Source organism: Pelophylax lessonae (assembly GCF_965119305.1).
Source record: "Pelophylax lessonae genome assembly, chromosome: 7".
NCBI classification, from domain to species: Eukaryota; Metazoa; Chordata; class Amphibia; order Anura; family Ranidae; genus Pelophylax; species Pelophylax lessonae.
Window position 1 is genome coordinate 59,269,648 of NC_138774.1, and position 24,469 is coordinate 59,294,116.

Sequence of the window (24,469 nt, forward strand, 5' to 3'; positions counted from 1 at the left end):
CCATGGTGCAGAGACTCGGCCCCTCCTCCCACTCTCCCTCTTCCCGCCCTCCTCCTGATCCCCATTCCAGGCTGAAGCCCTGCTCCAGGTACTCGCTACTCACCAGCTGAATTCAGGTTCCCAACCTGGCCAGCAGGGGGCAGTTGAAGGGAGTTAGGACAGCTCAGTTGGGGCTGGCCAGGGGAGGAGAGTCTCCATTGGGGCATGGAACCGGCCTCTGCTCAGACAGTTTAAACCATCCATGCTTGGGGGGGTCTGTGCTCTGTCCTTGTCTTCAACCCGTACTCAGTAGGTCAGTGGCGGGGACTTTTTACTTCTCTTTACCAGGAATCCTTTAGGCATGTCTGTGCAGCCTTTTTACAAGACACCAGAGTGGCCCAGGGGGCAATTGCCCCCCTGCCCCCCTGCCCCCTGGCCCAGTCCTCCCCTGTTGAAAGATCCCGAATAGTATTACTATCCTACCTAGCAGTTATGCAATTTCGGCAGGTGAATTTATACTGTTCAACCTGGCCAACAGTTAACTGTCAGTATTTCCAAACCTTGACAAGGTATGCCAGCTATTTGTAATTGCATGTACAAACACGCTCTGCAGCGTGCGCTGATGGCTGCAGTTCAACATAGAGCTGGGAGAGCCACAGGCTGCAATCAGCTGCAAAGCCGGAGACAGAGATGAGACTGGAAGCCTTTAGATGTCAGGTGGAAGGAGAGAGCGCAGGGAGGGTGCTGCTGAGAAATGTCAGGGTAAAGAATGACAGGCAGCAGGAAGGGAAAGACTAGAGAATGGAGGTAAACAGGAGGTGGAGTAATAGGGGAGGGTGAGAGACAGCTTGAATGAGATGAAAACAGAGGAAATCATTGGAGAATATAATAAATACAGACAGATAACGGAGGAGCATGTACGGGAGGGGGACCATGGAAGGAGAAGATAGTAGCGGAGGTGACCAGACACATAGAGGATCAGAGCTCTCCTGCCCAGGTTCTAGAGGGCCAGAATATAGGGGCAGACTACCATTCTGTATGGGAAACCAATCTATCTTAAGCCTTCCCCAGACATGGCATCTATTAAAAAAGGAAAACCAATAACGGGCTGTTCCCTAGTGAGAAAAAAATAAATGTATATACTAGGGATAGACCGATATGGTTTTATCTGATATTTTGATATATACTGATATTTTGGTCACAACATATCGGTATCGGCCGATATGGGCCAATATTTTGTACATTTAAAGTTTTGAAAAATAAAGACAATTTTTGACACAAATTTGGTACTGAACATGTTAATGTTTGTTTAATGCTTAAAGGCTGGCTTGCTGGCACCCTGTGGTGGGTGGCTGGCTGGCACCCTGTGGTGGGTGGTTGGCACCCTGTGGTGGATGGCTGGCACTCTGTGGTGTGTGGCTGGCTGTCTGTCACCTTGTGGTGGGTGGCTGGCAGGCACCCTGTGGTAGGTGGGTGGCTGGCTGGTACAGGGCCTGTGGGAGGCTTGTACAGGGTCTGTGAGTGGCTGGCTGTCTGGCACTCTGTCTGTGGGTGGCTGGCTGGCACCAAGTCTATGGGTGGCTGACTGTCTGGCACCCTGTGTTGGGTGGCTGGCTGTCTGGCACTCTGTGGTGGGTGGGTGGCTGGCACAAGGGCTGTGGGTGCGCTGGCTGGTACAGGGCCTGTGGGTGGCTGGCTTGCTAGTACAGTGTCTGTGGCTGGCTTGTACAGGGCCTGTGGCTGGGGTGGCTGGCTGGTACTGGGCCTGTGGGTGGCTGGCTTGCTGGTACAGTGCCTGTGGCTGGCTGGCTGGTAAAGGGCCTGTGGATGTGGGTGGCTGGCTGGTAAAGGGCCTGTGGATGTGGGTGGCTGGCTGGCACCGGGCTGCTGTGGGTGGGTGTATGGCTGTGATACACTTCCATGAGACTAGTCCCAACTCCAGACGAGGCTGTTCAAGGCGAGGGAAGGCAGAATGACATCACAAAAATATCGGCAATATCGGGGAAAGTGCATATCGGCCCTTGATAGATCGGCCTTGCCGATAATCGGTCTATCCCCAGTATATAACCTATGGCAGCATTTCCCAACCACGTATATACCTTATGGCAGCTTTTCCAAACGACAGTGAGGGAAAAAGTATATGATCCCCTGCTGATTTTGTACGTTTGCTCACTGACAAAGAAATGGTCAGTCTATAATTTTAATGGTAGGTTTATTTTAACAGTGAGAGACAGAATAACAAAAAAAAAATCCAGAAAAAGCTATTTCAAAAAAGTTATAAATTAATTTGCATTTTAATTAGTAAAATAAGTGTTTGACCCCTTCCCAAAACACGATTTAGTGCTTGGTGGCAAAACCCTTGTTGGCAATCACAGAGGTCAGATATTTCTTGTGGTTGGCCACCAAGTTTGCACACATCTCAGGAGGAATTTTGTCCCACTCCTCTTTGCAGATCCTCTCCAAGTCATTAAAGCTTTCGAGGCTGACGTTTGGTAACTCAAACCTTCAGCTCCCTCCACATATTTTGTGCTTACATGTGCTTCTTCTTGAGCCACTCCTTTGTTGCCTTGGCCATGTGTTTTGGGTCACTGTCTTGCTGGAAAACCCATCCACGACCCATATACAATGCCCTGAGGTTTTCACCCAAGATTTGACAGTACATGGCCCCGTCCATCGTCCCTTTGATGTGAAAGCATAATGTTTCCACCTCCATGTTTGACGATGGGGATGGTGTTCTTGGGGTCATAGGCAGCATTCCTCCTCCTCCAAACCCAGTGAGTTGAGTTGAAGCCAAAGAGCTTGATTACGGTCTCATTTGACCACAACACTTTCACCCATTTCTCCTTTAAATCATTCAGATGTTCATTAGCAAACTTCAGACTGGCTTGTACATGTGCTTTCTTGAAAAGGGGGACATTGCGGGCGCTGCAGGATTTCAATCATTTGCGGCGTAGTGTGTTACCAATTGTTTTCTTGGTGACTATCGTCCCAGCTGCCTTGGGATCATTGACAAGATTCTCCTGTGTAGTTCTGGGCTGATTCCTCACCATTCTCATGATCATTAAAACTCCACGCGGTAATAACTCGCATAGAGCCCCAGACCATGGGAGATTGACAGTTATTATTTGTTTCTTCTATTTGCAAATAATCATACCAACTGTTGTCACCTGCTCACCAAGCTGCTTGGCGATGGTCTTGTAGCCCATTTCAGCCTTGTGTAGGTCTACAATATTGTCCCTGACTTCCTTGGACAGCTCTTTGGTCTTGGCCGTGGCAGAGAGATTGGAATCTGATTAATTGATTGCTTCTGTGGACAGGTGTCTTTTATACAGATAACAAACTGAGATTAGGAGCACTACCTTTAAACGAGTGCTCCTAATCTCAGCTCGTAACCTGTATAGAAGACACCTGGGACCCAGAAATCTTGATATTTTTGTTGTTAATCAGTCTCTCACTGTAAAAATAAACCTACCATTAAAATTATTGACCGATCATTTCTTTGTCAGTGGGCAAATGTACAAAATCAGCAGCGGATCAAATACTTGACAGCGGTTCCCAACCATGTACTGTATGTACCCTATGGCAGCAGTTCCCCACCATTTATATACCCCATTGCAGTGGTTTCCAACCATGCATATACCCTATGGCATTGGTTTCCAACCATGTAAATACCCTATGGCATTGGTTCCCAACCATGTACAGTATCTCACAAAAGTGAGTACACCCCTCACATTTTTGCAAATATTTTATTATATCTTTTCATGTGACAACACTGACGAAATGACACTTTGCTACAATGTAAAGTAGTGAGTGTACAGCTTGTATAACAGTGTAAATTTGCTGTCCCCTCAAAATAACTCAACACACAGCCATTAATGTCTAAACCACTGGCAACAAAAGTGAGAAGACCCCTAAGGTAAAATGTCTAAATTGGGCCCAAAGTGTCAATATTTTGTGTGGCCGCCATTTTTTTTTTCCAGCAGTGCCTTAACCCTCTTGGGCATGGAGTTCACCAGAGCTTCACAGGTTGCCACTGGAGTCCTCTTCCACTCATACATGACGACATCATGGAGCTGGTGGATGTTAGAGACCTTGCGCTCCTCCACCTTTGGGGATAGGCACAGATGCTCAAAAGGGTTTAGGTCTGGAGACATGCTTGGCCAGTCCATAACCTTTACCCTCAAGTTCTTTAGCAAGGCAGTGGTCGTCTTGGAGGTGTGTTTGGGGTCGTTATCATGATGAAATATTGCCCTGTGGCCCAGTCTTCAAAGGGAAGGGATCATGCTCTGTTTCAGTATGTCACAGTACATGTTGGCATTCATGGTTTCCTCAATGAACTCCCCAATGCCGGCAGCACTTATGCAGCCCCAGACCATGACACTCCCACTACCATACTTGATTGTAGGCAAGACACACTTGTCTTTGCACTCCTCACCTAGTTGCTTTCATACACGCTTGACACCATCTGAACCAAATAAGTTTATCTTGGTCTCGTCAGATCACAGGACATGGTTCCAGTAATCCATGTCCTTAGTCTGCTTATCTTCAGCAAACTGTTTGTGGGCTTTCTTGTGCATCATCTTTATAGTAGGGTTCTTTCTGGGAGGACAGCCATGCAGGCCAATTTGATGCAGTGTGCAGCATTTAGTCTAAGCACCAACAGGCTGACCCCCCCCCCCCCACCCCTTCAACCATGTATATACCCTATGGCATTGGTTCCCAACCATGTATATACCCTATGGCAGCAATTCCCAACCATGCATATACCTTATGGCAGAAGTTCCCAACCATGTATATACTCTATGGCAGTGGTGCCCAACCATGTATATACCTGATGGCATTGGTTCCCAACCATATATATACCCTATGTCATTGGTTCCCAACCTCAAGTACCCATGTTTTAAGAAGCTCCCTTAGATAAAATAAATGTCATTAGTACCAAGCCATTTACATTGATTTAAAGCACCTGTGCAAGGTGAAAGAAATCCTAAAAAACATGACCTGTTGGGGGTAGTTCAGGACTCTGGTTGGGAACCTCTGCCCCATCGAAAATATGCTTCTCCCCTTGTGATAGGTCATCACCAATGGTGTATTCTGCATTCTCCTTTGGAATAAACACAAAGGGGGACCATTCTCATTGATGCTAACGTGAATGGTCAACCCTTCATGTTCATGCCAGCATCTAACACCAAATGAGATCTTTAATGTCTTGCCTGGATATCTGTTCATAATAAAAAGTATTAAACTTATCATACTGACACCAACAATGGGGACCAATTGCTTTCACTGAACCCAACAATGGGGCACAATTCCTATCACTGACAACAACATTGGGGAACCATTCCTCCCTTGACATCAATGCTGAGACATCATTCCTCCCATTGACACTAATGCTGGGACATCATTCCTCCCATTGACACCAATGGGGCAAAATGCCTCCCACTAACACCAATGATAGGACATTATCCTCTCCCCCCAATGACAAAAGGCACCTGTTCATTTATTTTTTTTACTCTCACTAACCACTGAGCCTGGGGCATTGTATACTCTCACTTGTGCTGAGGCATTTTCTACTAGTACTAGCCACAGTGTGTGCCCCCCCCCCCCCCCAAAAAAAAAAAAATAACTGACCCTGGGTTAGGTGAAGGAATAAAACTGTAGTAGGGCAGATAGGTTATTCAAAAGGTTAAGAGCCAGCATAGTAGTGCAGAAAGGTTAGATGGCGGTGTGAAAGCCAGCACAATTCGGGGAAGTCGATTACATGGTGAGGTAAGAGAAAGCAAAGTGGGAAATATATGTTAGATGAAGGGGCAAAAGCCAGCACAGTGGGGGGAAATAGGTTACAAGGAGGGGTAAGAGTCAACACAGTGAGGAGATATGTTAGATGGAGGGGTAAGAGTCAGCACAATGGGCCAGATAGGTAGGTTGGAGGGGTAATGGCCAGCACAGTGGGGAGATAGGTGGGATGGAGGGTTAATGGCCAGCTCAGTGAGGGAGATAGGTAGGATGGAGGGGTAATGGGGAGCACGGTGGGGTGATAAGTAGGATGGAAGGGTAAGAGCCAGCCCCCTTCAGGCAGATAGGTAGGATGGAAGGGTAATGGCAAGCACAATGGGGGAGATAGGAAGGATGGAGGGTTAATGGTCAGCACAGTGATGGAGATAGGTGGGATGGAGGGGTAATGGCAAGCACAGCAGGGAGATCTGTAGGATGGAGGGGTAATGGCCAGTACAGTTGGGAGATAGGTAGAATGGAAGAGTAAGAGTCAGCACAGTAGGGCAGATAGGTAGAATGGAGGAGTAAGAATCAGCACAGTGGGACCAATAGGTAGGATGGAGGGGTAATGGCCAGCACAGTGGAGCAGATAGGTAGGGTGGAAGGTTAATTGCCAGCACAGTGAAGGAGATAGGTGGGATGAAGTGGTAATGGCCAGCACAGTGGGGGAGATTGGTAGGATGGAGGGGTAATGGCCAGCACAGTGGGGGAGATCGGTAGGATGGAGGGGTAATGGCCACCACAGTGGGGGAGATCAGTAACAAGGAGGGGTAAGAGTCAGCACAGAGAGGATGATTTGTTGGAGATAGGTAGCATGGAGGGTTAATAGCCAGTACAGTGAGGGAGATAGGTAGGATGGAGGGGTAATGGGCAGCACAGTGGGGAGATCGGTAGGATGAAGGGGTAATAGCACCGTGGGGCAGATAGGTAGGATGGAGGGGTAATGGCCAGCACAGTGATGGAGATAGGTGGGATGGAGGGGTAATTGCAAGCACAATGGGGAGATCGGTAGGATGGAGGGGTAAGAGGCAGCACAGTGGGGTGATCGGTAGGATAAAGGGGTAATGGTCAGCACAGTGGGGGAGATCGGTAGGATGGAGGGGTAATAGCCACCACAGTGGGGGAAATCAGTAACAAGGAGGGGTAAGGGTCAGCACAGAGAGTATGATTTGTTAGATGGAGGGTTAATAGCCAGCATAGTGGGGAGATATGGTAGATGGAGGGGTAATGGCCAGCACAGTGGGGAAGATAGGTAGGATGGAGGGGTAATGACAAGCACAATGGGGGAGATAGGTAGGATGGAAGATTAATGGCCAGCACAGTGATGGAGATAGGTGGGATGGAGGGGTAATGGTCAGCACAGTGGGAGAGATCGGTAGAATGGAGGGGTAATGGTCAACACATTGGGGAGATCGGTAGTATGGAGGGGTAAGAGGCAGCACAGTGGGGGAGATCAGTAGGATGGAGGGGGTAATGGCCACCGTAGTGGGGGAGATCAGTAGAATAAAGGGAAAGAGGGAGCACAGTGGGGGAAATCGGTAGCATGGAGGGGGAATAGTCAGAACAGTGGTGGAAATTGGTGGGATAGAGTGGTAATGGCCAGCAGAGTGGGGGAGATTGGTAGGATGGAGGGGTAATGACCAGCACAGGGGGGGAGATCAGTGAGATGGAGGGGTAATGGCCAGCACAGTGGGGGAGATCAGTAGGAAGGAGGGGTAATGGCCAGAACAGTGGGAGTGATCTGTAGAATGGAAGGGTAAGAGGCAGCACAGTGGGGGGGATCGGTTGGATGGAGGGGTAAGAGGCAGCACAGAGGGGGAGGTGTGTCGGATGGAGGAGTAAAAGTAAGCACAGTGGGGGAAATCGGTAGGATGGAGGGGTGATGGTCAGCACAGTGGAGGAAATAGGTAGGATGGAGGGGTAATAGCACAGTGGGGAGATCGGCAGGATGGAGGGGTAATAGCACAGTGGGGAGATCGGCAGGATGGAGGGGTAATAGCACAGTGGGGGAGATCGGTGGGATGGAGGGGTAATAGCACAGTGGAGGAGATCGGTAGGATGGAGGGATAATAGCACAGTGGGGGAAATAGGTAGGATGGAGGGGTAATAGCACAGTGGAGAGATCGGTGGGATGGAGGTGTAATTGCACAGTGGGGGAGATCGGTAGGATGGAGGGGTAATAGTACAGTGGGGGAGATCGGTAGGATGGAGGGGTGATTGCACAGTGGGGAGATCAGTGGGATGGAGAGGTGATATCACAGTGGGGGAGATCGGTAGGTTGTAGGGGTAATAGCACAGTGGGGAGATCGGTAGGATGGAGGGGTAATAGCACAGTGGGGGAGTTCGGTAGGATGAAGGGGTAATGGCACAGTGGGGGAGATCAGTAGGATTGAGGGGTAATAACACAGTGGGGAGATCGGTAGGATGGAGGGGTAATTGCACAGTGGGGGAGATCGGTGGGATGGAGTGGTAATAGCACAATGGGGAGATCGGTAGGATAGAGGGGTAATTGCACAGTGGGGAGATTGGTAGGATGGAGGGGTAATAGCACAGTGGGGGAGATCGGTGGGATGGAGAGGTAATAGCACAGTGGGGGAGATCGGTGGGATGGAGGGGTAATTGGCAGCACAGTTGGGAGATCGGTGGGATGGAGGGGTAATAGCACAGTGGGGGAGATCGGTGAGATGGAGGAGTAATAGCCCAGTGGGGGAGATCGTTGGGATGGAGGAGTAATAGCCCAGTGGGGGAGATCGGTAGGATGGAGGGGTAATAGCACAGTGGGGGAGATCGGTGGGATGGAGGGGTAATAGCACAGTGGGGGAAATCGGTAGGATGGAGGGGTAATAGCACAGTGGGGGAGATCGGTAGGATGGAGGGGTAATAGTACAGTGGGGGGAGATTGGTAGGATGGAGGGGAAATAGCACAGTGGGGAGATCGGTGGGATGGAGGGGTAATAGCACACTGGGGAGATCGGTAGGATGGAGGGGTAATAGCACAGTGGGGGAGTTCGGTAGGATGAAGGGGTAATTGCACAGTGGGGAGATCGGAAGGATAGAGGGGTAATAGCACAGTGGGGAGATCGGTAGGATGGAGGGGTAATAGCACAGTGGGGGAGATCGGTGGGATGGAGGGGTAATTGGCAGCACAGTGGGGAGATCGGTGGGATGGGGGGGTAATAGCACAGTGGGGGAGATCGGTGGGATGGAGGGGTAATAGCACAGTGGGGGAGATTGGTGGGATGGAGGAGTAATAGCCCAGTGGGGGAGATCGGTGGGATAGAGGGGTATTAGTACAGTGGGGGAGATCGGTAGGATGGAGGGGTAATAGCACAGTGGGGGAGATCGGTGGGATGGAGGGGTAATAGCACAGTGGGGGAGATCGGTAGGATGGAGGGGTAATAGTACAGTGGGGGAGATTGGTAGGATGGAGGGGTAATAGCACAGTAGGGAGATCGGTGGGATGGAGGGGTAATAGCACACTGGGGAGATCGGTAGGATGGAGGGGTAATAGCACAGTGGGGGAGTTCGGTAGGATGGAGGGGTAATGGCACAGTGGAGGAGATCGGTAGGATTGAGGGGTAATGGCACAGTGAGGAGATCGGTAGGATGGAGGGGTAACAGCACAGTGGGGGAGATCGGTAGGATGGAGGGGTAATAGCACAATGGGGAGATCAGTAGGATGAAGGGGTAATTGCACAGTGGGGAGATCGGTAGGATAGAGGGGTAATAGCACAGTGGGGAGATCGGTAGGATGGAGGGGTAATAGCACAGTGGGGGAGATCGTTGGGATGGAGAGGTAATAGCACAGTGGGGGAGGTCGGTGGGATGGAGGGGTAATTGGCAGCACAGTTGGGAGATCGGTGGGATGGAGGGGTAATAGCACAGTGGGGGAGATCGGTGGGATGGAGGAGTAATAGCCCAGTGGGGGAGATCGTTGGGATGGAGGGGTATTAGTACAGTGGGGGAGATCGGTAGGATGGAGGGGTAATAGCACAGTGGGGGAGATCGGTGGGATGGAGGGGTAATAGCACAGTGGGGGAGATCGGTAGGATGGAGGGATAATAGTGCAGTGGGGGAGATTGGTAGGATGGAGGGGTAATAGCACAGTGGGGAGATCGGTGGGATGGAGGGGTAATAGCACACTGGGGAGATCAGTAGAATGGAGGGGTAATAGCACAGTGGGGGAGTTCGGTAGGATGGAGGGGTAATGGCACAGTGGGGGAGATCGGTAGGATTGAGGGGTAATAACACAGTGGGGAGATCGGTAGGATGAAGGGGTAATTGCACAGTGGGGAGATCGGTAGGATAGAGGGGTAATAGCACAGTGGGGGAGATCAGTGGCATGGAGGGGTAATAGCACAGTGGGGGAGATCGGTAGGATGGAGGGGTAATAGCACAATGGGAAGATCAGTAGGATGAAGGGGTAATTGCACAGTGGGGAGATCGGTAGGATAGAGGGGTAATAGCACAATGGGGAGATCGGTAGGATGGAGGGGTAATAGCACAGTGGGGGAGATCGGTGGGATGGAGGGGTAATTGGCAGCACAGTTGGGAGATCGGTGAGATGGAGGGGTAATAGCACAGTGGGGGAGATTGGTGGGATGGAGGAGTAATAGCCCAATCGGGGAGATCGGTGGGATGGAGGGCTACTAGTACAGTGGGGGAGATCGGTAGGATGGAGGGGTAATAGCACAGTGGGGGAGATCGGTGGGATGGAGGGGTAATAGCACAGTGGGGGAGATCGGTAGGATGGAGGGGTAATAGTAAAGTGGGGGGAGATTGGTAGGATGGAGGGGTAATAGCACAGTGGGGAGATCGGTGGGATGGAGGGGTAATAGCACACTGGGGAGATCGGTAGGATGGAGGGGTAATAGCACAGTGGGGGAGTACGGTAGGATGAAGGGGTAATTGCACAGTGGGGAGATCGGAAGGATAGAGGGGTAATAGCACAGTGGGGAGATCGGTAGGATGGAGGGGTAATAGCACAGTGGGGGAGATCGGTGGAATGGAGGGGTAATAGCACAGTGGGGGAGATCGGTGGGATGGAGGGGTAATTGGCAGCACAGTGGGGAGATCGTGGGATGGGGGGGTAATAGCACAGTGGGGGAGATCGGTGGGATGGAGGGGTAATAGCACAGTGGGGGAGGTCGGTGGGATGGAGGGGTAATTGGCAGCACAGTTGGGAGATCGTTGGGATGGAGGGGTATTAGTACAGTGGGGGAGATCGGTAGGATGGAGGGGTAATAGCACAGTGGGGGAGATCGGTGGGATGGAGGGGTAATAGCACAGTGGGGGAGATCGGTAGGATGGAGGGATAATAGTGCAGTGGGGGAGATTGGTAGGATGGAGGGGTAATAGCACAGTGGGGAGATTGGTGGGATGGAGGGGTAATAGCACACTGGGGAGATCAGTAGAATGGAGGGGTAATAGCACAGTGGGGGAGTTCGGTAGGATGGAGGGGTAATGGCACAGTGGGGGAGATCGGTAGGATTGAGGGGTAATAGCACAGTGGGGAGATCGGTAGGATGAAGGGGTAATTGCACAGTGGGGAGATCGGTAGGATAGAGGGGTAATAGCACAGTGGGGGAGATCAGTGGCATGGAGGGGTAATAGCACAGTGGGGGAGATCGGTAGGATGGAGGGGTAATAGCACAATGGGGAGATCAGTAGGATGAAGGGGTAATTGCACAGTGGGGAGATCGGTAGGATAGAGGGGTAATAGCACAGTGGGGAGATCGGTAGGATGGAGGGGTAATAGCACAGTGGGAGAGATCGGTGGGATGGAGGGGTAATAGCACAGTGGGGGAGATCGGTGGGATGGAGGGGTAATTGGCAGCACAGTTGGGAGATCGGTGAGATGGAGGGATAATAGCACAGTGGGGGAGATTGGTGGGATGGAGGAGTAATAGCCCAGTGGGGGAGATCGGTGGGATGGAGGGGTATTAGTACAGTGGGGGAGATCGGTAGGATGGAGGGGTAATAGCACAGTGGGGGAGATCGGTGGGATGGAGGGGTAATAGTACAGTGGGGGGAGATTGGTAGGATGGAGGGGTAATAGCACAGTGGGGAGATCGGTGGGATGGAGGGGTAATAGCACACTGGGGAGATCGGTAGGATGGAGGGGTAATAGCACAGTGGGGGAGTTCGGTAGGATGAAGGGGTAATTGCACAGTGGGGAGATCGGAAGGATAGAGGGGTAATAGCACAGTGGGGAGATCGGTAGGATGGAGGGGTAATAGCACAGTGGGGGAGATCAGTGGGATGGAGGGGTAATAGCACAGTGGGGGAGATCGGTGGGATGGAGGGGTAATTGGCAGCACAGTGGGGAGATCGGTGGGATGGGGGGGTAATAGCACAGTGGGGGAGATCGGTGGGATGGAGGGGTAATAGCACAGTGGGGGAGATCGGTGGGATGGAGGGGTATTAGTACAGTGGGGGAGATCGGTAGGATGGAGGGGTAATAGCACAGTGGGGGAGATCGGTGGGATGGAGGGGTAATAGCACAGTGGGGGAGATCGGTAGGATGTAGGTGTAATAGTACAGTGGGGGAGATTGGTAGGATGGAGGGGTAATAGCACAGTAGGGAGATCGGTGGGATGGAGGGGTAATAGCACACTGGGGAGATCGGTAGGATGGAGGGGTAATAGCACAGTGGGGGAGTTCGGTAGGATGGAGGGGTAATGGCACAGTGGAGGAGATCGGTAGGATTGAGGGGTAATGGCACAGTGAGGAGATCGGTAGGATGGAGGGGTAATGGTCAACACATTGGGGAGATCGGTAGTATGGAGGGGTAAGAGGCAGCACAGTGGGGGAGATCAATAGGATGGAGGGGGTAATGGCCACCGCAGTGGGGGAGATCAGTAGAATAAAGGGAAAGAGGGAGCACAGTGGGGGAAATCGGTAGCATGGAGGGGGAATAATGAGCACAGTGGTGGAAATTGGTGGGATAGAGTGGTAATGGCCAGCAGAGTGGGGGAGATTGGTAGGATGGAGGGGTAATGACCAGCACAGGGGGGGAGATCAGTGAGATGGAGGGGTAATGGCCAGCACAGTGGGGGAGATCAGTAGGAAGGAGGGGTAATGGCCAGAACAGTGGGAGTGATCTGTAGGATGGAAGGGTAAGAGGCAGCACAGTGGGGGGGATCGGTTGGATGGAGGGGTAAGAGGCAGCACAGAGGGGGAGGTGTGTCGGATGGAGGAGTAAAAGTAAGCACAGTGGGGGAAATCGGTAGGAAGGAGGGGTGATGGTCAGCACAGTGGAGGAGATCTGTAGGATTGAAGGGTAATAGCACAGTGGGGGAAATAGGTAGGATGGAGGGGTAATAGCACAGTGGGGAGATCGGCAGGATGGAGGGGTAATAGCACAGTGGGGGAGATCGGTGGGATGGAGGGGTAATAGCACAGTGGAGGAGATCGGTAGGATGGAGGGGTAATAGCACAGTGGGGGAAATAGGTAGGATGGAGGGGTAATAGCACAGTGGAGAGATCGGTGGGATGGAGGTGTAATAGCACAGTGGGGGAGATCGGTAGGATGGAGGGGTAATAGTACAGTGGGGGAGATCGGTAGGATGGAGGGGTGATTGCACAGTGGGGAGATCAGTGGGATGGAGAGGTGATATCACAGTGGGGGAGATCGGTATGTTGGAGGGGTAATAGCACAGTGGGGAGATCGGTAGGATGGAGGGGTAATAGCACAGTGGGGGAGTTCGGTAGGATGAAGGGGTAATGGCACAGTGGGGGAGATCAGTAGGATTGAGGGGTAATAGCACAGTGGGGAGATCGGTAGGATGGAGGGGTAATAGCACAGTGGGGGAGATCGGTGGGATGGAGGGGTAATAGCACAGTGGGGGAGATCGGTAGGATGGAGGGGTAATAGCACAATGGGGAGATCAGTAGGATGAAGGGGTAATTGCACAGTGGGGAGATCGGTAGGATAGAGGGGTAATAGCACAGTGGGGAGATTGGTAGGATGGAGGGGTAATAGCACAATGGGGGAGATCGGTGGGATGGAGAGGTAATAGCACAGTGGGGGAGATCGGTGGGATGGAGGGGTAATTGGCAGCACAGTTGGGAGATCGGTGGGATGGAGGGGTAATAGCACAGTGGGGGAGATCGGTGGGATGGAGGAGTAATAGCCCAGTGGGGGAGATCGTTGGGATGGAGGGGTATTAGTACAGTGGGGGAGATCGGTAGGATGGAGGGGTAATAGCACAGTGGGGAGATAGGTGGGATGGAGGGGTAATAGCACACTGGGGAGATCAGTAGAATGGAGGGGTAATAGCACAGTGGGGGAGTTCGGTAAGATGGAGGGGTAATGGCACAGTGGGGGAGATCGGTAGGATTGAGGGGTAATAGCACAGTGGGGAGATCGGTAGGATGAAGGGGTAATTGCACAGTGGGGAGATCGGTAGGATAGAGGGGTAATAGCACAGTGGGGGAGATCAGTGGCATGGAGGGGTAATAGCACAGTGGGGGAGATCGGTAGGATGGAGGGGTAATAGCACAATGGGGAGATCAGTAGGATGAAGGGGTAATTGCACAGTGGGGAGATCGGTAGGATAGAGGGGTAATAGCACAGTGGGGAGATCGGTAGGATGGAGGGGTAATAGCACAGTGGGGGAGATCGGTGGGATGGAGGGGTAATAGCACAGTGGGGGAGATCGGTGGGATGGAGGGGTAATAGCACAGTGGGGGAGATCGGTGGGATGGAGGGGTAATTGGCAGCACAGTTGGGAGATCGGTGAGATGGAGGGGTAATAGCACAGTGGGGGAGATTGGTGGGATGGAGGAGTAATAGCCCAGTGGAGGAGATCGGTGGGATGGAGGAGTATTAGTACAGTGGGGGAGATCGGTAGGATGGAGGGGTAATAGCACAGTGGGGGAGATCGGTGGGATGGAGGGGTAATAGCACAGTGGGGGAGATCGGTAGGATGGAGGGGTAATAGTACAGTGGGGGGAGATTGGTAGGATGGAGGGGAAATAGCACAGTGGGGAGATCGGTGGGATGGAGGGGTAATAGCACACTGGGGAGATCGGTAGGATGGAGGGGTAATAGCACAGTGGGGGAGTTCGGTAGGATGAAGGGGTAATTGCACAGTGGGGAGATCGGAAGGATAGAGGGGTAATAGCACAGTGGGGAGATCGGTAGGATGGAGGGGTAATAGCACAGTGGGGGAGATCGGTGGGATGGAGGGGTAATTGGCAGCACAGTGGGGAGATCGGTGGGATGGGGGGGTAATAGCACAGTGGGGGAGATCGGTGGGATGGAGGGGTAATAGCACAGTGGGGGAGATTGGTGGGATGGAGGAGTAATAGCCCAGTGGGGGAGATCGGTGGGATAGAGGGGTATTAGTACAGTGGGGGAGATCGGTAGGATGGAGGGGTAATAGCACAGTGGGGGAGATCGGTGGGATGGAGGGGTAATAGCACAGTGGGGGAGATCGGTAGGATGGAGGGGTAATAGTACAGTGGGGGAGATTGGTAGGATGGAGGGGTAATAGCACAGTAGGGAGATCGGTGGGATGGAGGGGTAATAGCACACTGGGGAGATCGGTAGGATGGAGGGGTAATAGCACAGTGGGGGAGTTCGGTAGGATGGAGGGGTAATGGCACAGTGGAGGAGATCGGTAGGATTGAGGGGTAATGGCACAGTGAGGAGATCGGTAGGATGGAGGGGTAATAGCACAGTGGGGGAGATCGGTAGGATGGAGGGGTAATAGCACAATGGGGAGATCAGTAGGATGAAGGGGTAATTGCACAGTGGGGAGATCGGTAGGATAGAGGGGTAATAGCACAGTGGGGAGATCGGTAGGATGGAGGGGTAATAGCACAGTGGGGGAGATCGGTGGGATGGAGAGGTAATAGCACAGTGGGGGAGGTCGGTGGGATGGAGGGGTAATTGGCAGCACAGTTGGGAGATCGGTGGGATGGAGGGGTAATAGCACAGTGGGGGAGATCGGTGGGATGGAGGAGTAATAGCCCAGTGGGGGAGATCGTTGGGATGGAGGGGTTTTAGTACAGTGGGGGAGATCGGTAGAATGGAGGGGTAATAGCACAGTGGGGGAGATCGGTGGGATGGAGGGGTAATAGCACAGAGGGGGAGATCGGTAGGATGGAGGGATAATAGTGCAGTGGGGGAGATTGGTAGGATGGAGGGGTAATAGCACAGTGGGGAGATCGGTGGGATGGAGGGGTAATAGCACACTGGGGAGATCAGTAGAATGGAGGGGTAATAGCACAGTGGGGGAGTTCGGTAGGATGGAGGGGTAATGGCACAGTGGGGGAGATCGGTAGGATCGAGGGGTAACAGCACAGTGGGGAGATCGGTAGGATGAAGGGGTAATTGCACAGTGGGGAGATCGGTAGGATAGAGGGGTAATAGCACAGTGGGGGAGATCAGTGGCATGGAGGGGTAATAGCACAGTGGGGGAGATCGGTAGGATGGAGGGGTAATAGCACAATGGGGAGATCAGTAGGATGAAGGGGTAATTGCACAGTGGGGAGATCGGTAGGATAGAGGGGTAATAGCACAATGGGGAGATCGGTAGGATGGAGGGGTAATAGCACAGTGGGGGAGATCGGTGGGATGGAGGGGTAATTGGCAGCACAGTTGGGAGATCGGTGAGATGGAGGGGTAATAGCACAGTGGGGGAGATTGGTGGGATGGAGGAGTAATAGCCCAGTCGGGGAGATCGGTGGGATGGAGGGGTACTAGTACAGTGGGGGAGATCGGTAGGATGGAGGGGTAATAGCACAGTGGGGGAGATCGGTGGGATGGAGGGGTAATAGCACAGTGGGGGAGATCGGTAGGATGGAGGGGTAATAGTACAGTGGGGGGAGATTGGTAGGATGGAGGGGTAATAGCACAGTGGGGAGATCGGTGGGATGGAGGGGTAATAGCACACTGGGGAGATCGGTAGGATGGAGGGGTAATAGCACAGTGGGGGAGTTCTGTAGGATGAAGGGGTAATTGCACAGTGGGGAGATCGGAAGGATAGAGGGGTAATAGCACAGTGGGGAGATCGGTAGGATGGAGGGGTAATAGCACAGTGGGGGAGATCGGTGGGATGGAGGGGTAATAGCACAGTGGGGGAGATCGGTGGGATGGAGGGGTAATTGGCAGCACAGTGGGGAGATCGTGGGATGGGGGGGTAATAGCACAGTGGGGGAGATCGGTGGGATGGAGGGGTAATAGCACAGTGGGGGAGGTCGGTGGGATGGAGGGGTAATTGGCAGCACAGTTGGGAGATCGGTGGGATGGAGGGGTAATAGCACAGTGGGGGAGATCGGTGGGATGGAGGAGTAATAGCCCAGTGGGGGAGATCGTTGGGATGGAGGGGTATTAGTACAGTGGGGGAGATCAGTAGGATGGAGGGGTAATAGCACAGTGGGGGAGATCGGTGGGATAGAGGGGTAATAGCACAGTGGGGGAGATCGGTAGGATGGAGGGATAATAGTGCAGTGGGGGAGATTGGTAGGATGGAGGGGTAATAGCACAGTGGGGAGATTGGTGGGATGGAGGGGTAATTGCACAGTGGGGAGATCAGTAGGATAGAGGGGTAATAGCACAGTGGGGGAGACCCCTCAATAATTGAGAACTAGCGCCCCATTTGTCTTCTCAATGTTGATAGAAAGATCTTGGTGAAGATTCTTTTTTGGCGCTTGTTGTCAGTAGCAGGCAATTTGTTGTCCAATCATCAGCACTGCTCGGTCCAAGGCAGAAGTACCTTTTCACCAGTTTTAGCTGCCCAGGAGGCAATGGAGCGATGTAGGGCTGCTGGATGGAGAAAGTACTTGCTGGCATTGGATCAGGCGAAGGCTTTTGAACGAGTCAATCAGGAGTACCTGTATTTGCTACTTGGTAGATACGGCCTGCAGGGGAGGTTTATAGATTGGCTGAAAACATTATATAAAGGGGCTGAGAGCTTCCCACTTGTTAATGGTTGGGTTGGACGACCTTTTGAGGTTGGCTCTGGTGTGCGTCAGGGGTGTCCTTTGAGCCCCCTGCTATATGTATTCGCAATCGACCCCTTCATAAGAAGGTTAGAGGGTGAATCGTTGTGCGGGGTGCCTTTGGGCATTGCTGATGTGCCACCTTTGAAGGTCATGGCTTATGCCGATGATGTGTCTGTTATTGTCTCTGGGATGGAGGAGGTGCAGGAGGTGGTCTCTGTGATAGAGCGGTACACGGAGGCTTCTGGCTCTAAAATCAATCATGAAAAGAGTGAAGTTTTCTGGATTGGTGAGGAGGGTGAAAGCTTCGAACTTCCGGATGCTTTCCCAGAGCCCCAGCAGGAAATTAAAGTGTTGGGCATCAAATTTGGTCCTGGTGACTATGGTCAATGAAATTGGGAAAGCAGGTTGTTGAATGCCAATGCCAAAGTAGCAAGCTGGAAGAAATGGAAACTTTCCTTGAGGGAAAGGGTTGACTTGATTAAAACTTACCTCATCCCAATCTTTTTATATGTCAGCTTTGTCTGTATCTTGCCAGAATGTCTCTATGCAAGGGTGTACAGCTGCCTTTTTCAACTGTTATGGGGAAATAGGCTGAGCCTGATCAAACGCAATGTAACTTACCTGTCCAGGCGGGAGGGTGGTCTAGGAATGGTCAACCCTATAGTTTTCTTTTCTCTGCTCTTTTTAAAGTATAATCTTGGTAATATGTTAGCAGAGACCCCGCTGGGATGGGTGGGTATTTTTCAATCTTGGTTTAGGCCTTTTCTGCAATGCTGGGAAGATGACGGGCCAGTGAAAAGTCTGAGAGTCCGACATGGCAAGCTTCCGGCTTATGTTGCCCCGTGTCTGATAATACTTAGGCAGTGGCAGGTGACAGTGGGGGATATCAAGTCCCTCCAGAAAGCTTCTGGAGAAGAGGATTTTGGGCTCTGCTTTCAGTGTGTCGCTGACCTTAAGGGATTGCCCAGGCCCCGTAATGAGGGAGGGGTTGCGTTTAATGAACTTGGGAAGAATCCCTTTGAAATTTAGGGATCAAGCCTGGCTCGCTTTCCATGGAAGGCTCTATGTGAGAGGGAACCTGAAGCATCGCCCTGTGGATGATCGGGATTGTCCTAGAGCGGAGTGTGTTGATAAAATGGAGTCTATGGACCACGTTTTGCTCCAGTGTCCATTTAATATAGAGGTGTATAAAAGGGTGGGGAGGGCTCTAGGCATCCCCCTTTCTCTATCGCATGAGTTAAGCGGAGTGGGTGTACGGGGCATTCCTGACTCTCTGGGATTTTGATTAGGATACACTTTTTCTAGTTAGTATAGTTATCTGTTACTTCACGTGGAATGCACGGTGCCAGATTACCCTGCGGAAGAAAGTCCTCCCTGTCGAGGTGGTGGTGTACGATATTCTGGGTGAGGTTGGGAAGATTCAGGGTCTTGAGAAGGGTCTAGAGGAGTAATTGGCAGCACAGTGGGGAGATCGGTGGGATGGAGGGGTAATTGGCAGCACAGTGGGGGAGATCGGTGGTATGGAGGGGTAATTGGCAGCACAGTGGGGGAGATTGGTAGGATGGAGGTGTAATTGGCAGCACAGTGGGGGAGATCGGTGGGATGGAGGGGTAATTGGCAGCACAGTGGGGGAGATCGGTAGGATGGAGGGGTAATTGGCAGCACAGTGGGGAGATCGGTGGGATGGAGGGGTAATTGGCAGCACAGTGGGGAGATCGGTGGGATGGAGGGGTAATTGGCAGCACAGTGGGGAGAAACGGTGGGATGGAGGGGTAATTGGCAGCACAGTGGGGAGATCGGTGGGATGGAGGGGTAAGAGGCAGCACAGTGGGGGAGATCGGTGGGATGGAGGGGTAATTGGCAGCACAGTGGGGGAGATCGGTGGGATGGAGGGGTAATAGCACAGTAGGGAGATCGGTGGGATGGAGGGGTAATAGCACAGTGGGGGAGATCGGTGGGATGGAGGGGTAATTGGCAGCACAGTGGGGAGATCGTGGGATGGAGGGGTAATTGGCAGCACAGTGGGGGGAGATTGTGGGATGGAGGGGTAATTGGCAGCACAGTGGGGAGATCGGTGGGATGGAGGGGTAAGAGGCAGCACAGTGGGGGAGATCGTGGGATGGAGGGGTAATTGGCAGCACAGCGGGGAGATCGGTGGGATGGAGGGGTAATTGGCAGCACAGTGGGGAGATCGTGGGATGGAGGGGTAATTGGCAGCACAGTGGGGGAGATCAGTGGGATGGAGGGGTAATTGGCAGCACAGTGGGGAGATCGGTGGGATGGAGGGGTAATTGGCAGTGGGGAGATCAGTGGGATGGAGGGGTAATTGGCATTTGGCAGCACAGTGGGGGAGATCGGTGGGATGGAGGGGTAATTGGCAGCACAGTGGGGGAGATCCGTGGGATGCAGGGGTAATTGGCAGCACAATGGGGAGATCGGTGGGATGGAGGGGTAATTGGCAGCACAGTGGGGAGATCGGTGGGATGGAGGGGTAATTGGCAGCACAGTGGGGAGATCGGTGGGATGGAGGGGTAATTGGCAGTGGGGAGATCGGTGGGATGGAGGGGTAATTGGCAGCACAGTGGGGAGATCGGTGGGATGGAGGGGTAATTGGCAGCACAGGGGGGAGATCGGTGGGATGGAGGGGTAATAGCACAGTGGGGAGATCGGTGGGATGGAGGGGTAATTGGCAGTGGGGAGATCGGTAGGATGGAGGGGTAATTGGCAGCACAGTGGGGAGATCGGTGGGATGGAGGGGTAATTGGCAGCACAGTGGGGGAGATCGGTGGGAAGGAGGGGTAATTGGCAGTGGGGAGATCGGTAGGATGGAGGGGTAATAGTACAGTGGGGAGATCGGTAGGATGGAGGGGTAAATGGCAGCACAGTGGGGAGATCGGTGGGATGGAGGGGTAATTGGCAGTGGGGAGATCAGTGGGATGGAGGGGTAATTGGCATTTGGCAGCACAGTGGGGGAGATCGGTGGGATGGAGGGGTAATTGGCAGCACAGTGGGGGAGATCGTGGGATGCAGGGGTAATTGGCAGCACAGTGGGGAGATCGGTAGGAAGGAGGGGTAATTGGCAGCACAGTGGGGAGATCGGTGGGATGGAGGGGTAATTGGCAGCACAGTGGGGAGATTGGTGGGATGGAGGGGTAATTGGCAGTGGGGAGATCGGTGGGATGGAGGGGTAATTGGCAGCACAGTGGGGAGATCGGTGGGATGGAGGGGTAATTGGCAGCACAGTGGGGAGATCGGTGGGATGGAGGGGTAATTGGCAGTGGGGAGATCAGTGGGATGGAGGGGTAATTGGCATTTGGCAGCACAGTGGGGGAGATCGGTGGGATGGAGGGGTAATTGGCAGCACAGTGGGGGAGATCCGTGGGATGCAGGGGTAATTGGCAGCACAATGGGGAGATCGGTGGGATGGAGGGGTAATTGGCAGCACAGTGGGGAGATCGGTGGGATGGAGGGGTAATTGGCAGCACAGTGGGGAGATCGGTGGGATGGAGGGGTAATTGGCAGTGGGGAGATCGGTGGGATGGAGGGGTAATTGGCAGCACAGTGGGGAGATCGGTGGGATGGAGGGGTAATTGGCAGCACAGGGGGGAGATCGGTGGGATGGAGGGGTAATAGCACAGTGGGGAGATCGGTGGGATGGAGGGGTAATTGGCAGTGGGGAGATCGGTAGGATGGAGGGGTAATTGGCAGCACAGTGGGGAGATCGGTGGGATGGAGGGGTAATTGGCAGCACAGTGGGGGAGATCGGTGGGAAGGAGGGGTAATTGGCAGTGGGGAGATCGGTAGGATGGAGGGGTAATAGTACAGTGGGGAGATCGGTAGGATGGAGGGGTAAATGGCAGCACAGTGGGGAGATCGGTGGGATGGAGGGGTAATTGGCAGTGGGGAGATCAGTGGGATGGAGGGGTAATTGGCATTTGGCAGCACAGTGGGGGAGATCGGTGGGATGGAGGGGTAATTGGCAGCACAGTGGGGGAGATCGTGGGATGCAGGGGTAATTGGCAGCACAGTGGGGAGATCGGTAGGAAGGAGGGGTAATTGGCAGCACAGTGGGGAGATCGGTGGGATGGAGGGGTAATTGGCAGCACAGTGGGGAGATTGGTGGGATGGAGGGGTAATTGGCAGTGGGGAGATCGGTGGGATGGAGGGGTAATTGGCAGCACAGTGGGGAGATCGGTGGGATGGAGGGGTAATTGGCAGCACAGTGGGGAGATCGGTGGGATGGAGGGGTAATTGGCAGTGGGGAGATCGGTAGGACGGAGGGGTAATTGGCAGCACAGTGGGGAGATCGGTGGGATGGAGGGGTAATTGGCAGCACAGTGGGGGAGATCGGTGGGATGGAGGGGTAATTGGCAGTGGGGAGATCGGTAGGATGGAAGGGTAATGGTACAGTGGGGAGATCGGTGGGATGGAGGGGTAATTGGCAGCACAGTGGGGGAGATCGGTGGGATGGAGGGGTAATTGGCAGCACAGTGGGGGAGATCGGTAGGATGGAGGGGTAATTGGCAGCACAGTGGGGGAGATCGGTAGGATGGAGGGGTAATTGGCAGCACAGTGGGGAGATCGGTGGGATGGAGGGGTAATTGGCAGTGGGGAGATCAGTGGGATGGAGGGGTAATTGGCATTTGGCAGCACAGTGGGGGAGATTGGTGGGATGGAGGGGTAATTGGCAGCACAGTGGGGGAGATCGGTGGGATGCAGGGGTAATTGGCAGCACAGTGGTGAGATCGGTGGGATGGAGGGGTAATTGGCAGCACAGTGGGGAGATCGGTGGGATGGAGGGGTAATTGGCAGCACAGTGGGGAGATCGGTGGGATGGAGGGGTAATTGGCAGTGGGGAGATCGGTGGGATAGAGGGGTAATTGGCAGCACAGTGGGGAGATCGGTGGGATGGTGGGGTAATTGGCAGCACAGTGGGGAGAAACGGTGGGATGGAGGGGTAATTGGCAGCACAGTGGGGAGATCGGTGGGATGGAGGGGTAAGAGGCAGCACAGTGGGGGAGATCGGTGGGATGGAGGGGTAATTGGCAGCACAGTGGGGGAGATCGGTGGGATGGAGGGGTAATAGCACAGTAGGGAGATCGGTGGGATGGAGGGGTAATAGCACAGTGGGGGAGATCGGTGGGATGGAGGGGTAATTGGCAGCACAGTGGGGAGATCGTGGGATGGAGGGGTAATTGGCAGCACAGTGGGGGGAGATCGTGGGATGGAGGGGTAATTGGCAGCACAGTGGGGAGATCGGTGGGATGGAGGGGTAAGAGGCAGAACAGTGGGGGAGATCGGTGGGATGGAGGGGTAATTGGCAGCACAGTGGGGAGATCGGTGGGATGGAGGGGCAATTGGCAACACAGTGGGGAGATCGTGGGATGGAGATATTGGCAGCACAGTGGGGGAGATTGGTGGGATGGAGGGGTAATTGGCAGCACAGTGGGGAGATCGGTGGGATGGAGGGGTAATTGGCAGTGGGGAGATCAGTGGGATGGAGGGGTAATTGGCATTTGGCAGCACAGTGGGGGAGATCGGTGGGATGGAGGGGTAAATGGCAGCACAGTGGGGGAGATCGGTGGGATGCAGGGGTAATTGGCAGCACAGTGGGGAGATCGGTGGGATGGAGGGGTAATTGGCAGCACAGTGGGGAGATCGGTGGGATGGAGGGGTAATTGGCAGCACAGTGGGGAGATCGGTGGGATGGAGGGGTAATTGGCAGTGGGAAGATCGGTGGGATGGAGGGGAAATTGGCAGCACAGTGGGGAGATCGGTGGGATGGAGGGGTAATTGGCAGCACAGTGGGGAGATCGGTGGGATGGAGGGGTAATAGCACAGTGGGGAGATCGGTGGGATGGAGGGGTAATTGGCAGTGGGGAGATCGGTAGGATGGAGGGGTAATTGGCAGCACAGTGGGGAGATCAGTGGGATGGAGGGGTAATTGGCAGCACAGTGGGGGAGATCGGTGGGATGGAGGGGTAATTGGCAGTGGGGAGATCGGTAGGATGGAGGGGTAATGGTACAGTGGGGAGATCGGTAGGATGGAGGGGTAATTGGCAGCACAGTGGGGAGATTGGTGGGATGGAGGGGTAATTGGCAGTGGGGAGATCAGTGGGATGGAGGGGTAATTGGCATTTGGCAGCACAGTGGGGGAGATCGGTGGGATGGAGGGGTAATTGGCAGCACAGTGGGGGAGATCGGTGGGATGCAGGGGTAACTGGCAGCACAGTGGGGAGATTGGTGGGATGGAGGGGTAATTGGCAGTGGGGAGATCAGTGGGATGGAGGGGTAATTGGCATTTGGCAGCACAGTGGGGGAGATCGGTGGGATGGAGGGGTAATTGGCAGCACAGTGGGGAGATCGGTGGGATGGAGGGGTAATTGGCAGTGGGGAGATCGGTGGGATGGAGGGGTAATTGGCAGCACAGTGGGGAGATCGGTGGGATGGAGGGGTAATTGGCAGCACAGTGGGGAGATCGGTGGGATGGAAAGGTAATAGCACAGTGGGGAGATCGGTGGGATGGAGGGGTAATTGGCAGTGGGGAGATCGGTAGGATGGAGGGGTAATTGGCAGCACAGTGGGGAGATCGGTGGGATGGAGGGGTAATTGGCAGCACAGTGGGGGAGATCGGTGGGATGGAGGGGTAATTGGCAGTGGGGAGATTGGTGGGATGGAGGGGTAATGGTACAGTGGGGAGATCGGTGGGATGGAGGGGTAATTGGCAGCACAGTGGGGGAGATCGGTAGGATGGAGGGGT

General features: G+C 53.6%; 1 protein-coding gene across 1 annotated transcript in view; it reads left to right on the top strand.

Moving 5' to 3' along the window:
* Positions 1–447: 447 nt before the first annotated feature.
* Positions 448–24,469, top strand: part of LOC309560910 (regulator of G-protein signaling 3-like) — a 254,393-nt gene continuing 230,371 nt past the window's right edge. The window contains exon 1 of the mRNA XM_082264600.1: positions 448–548. The gene's annotated coding sequence lies outside the window, so the exon portion shown is untranslated. The remainder of the gene's footprint in view (positions 549–24,469) is intronic.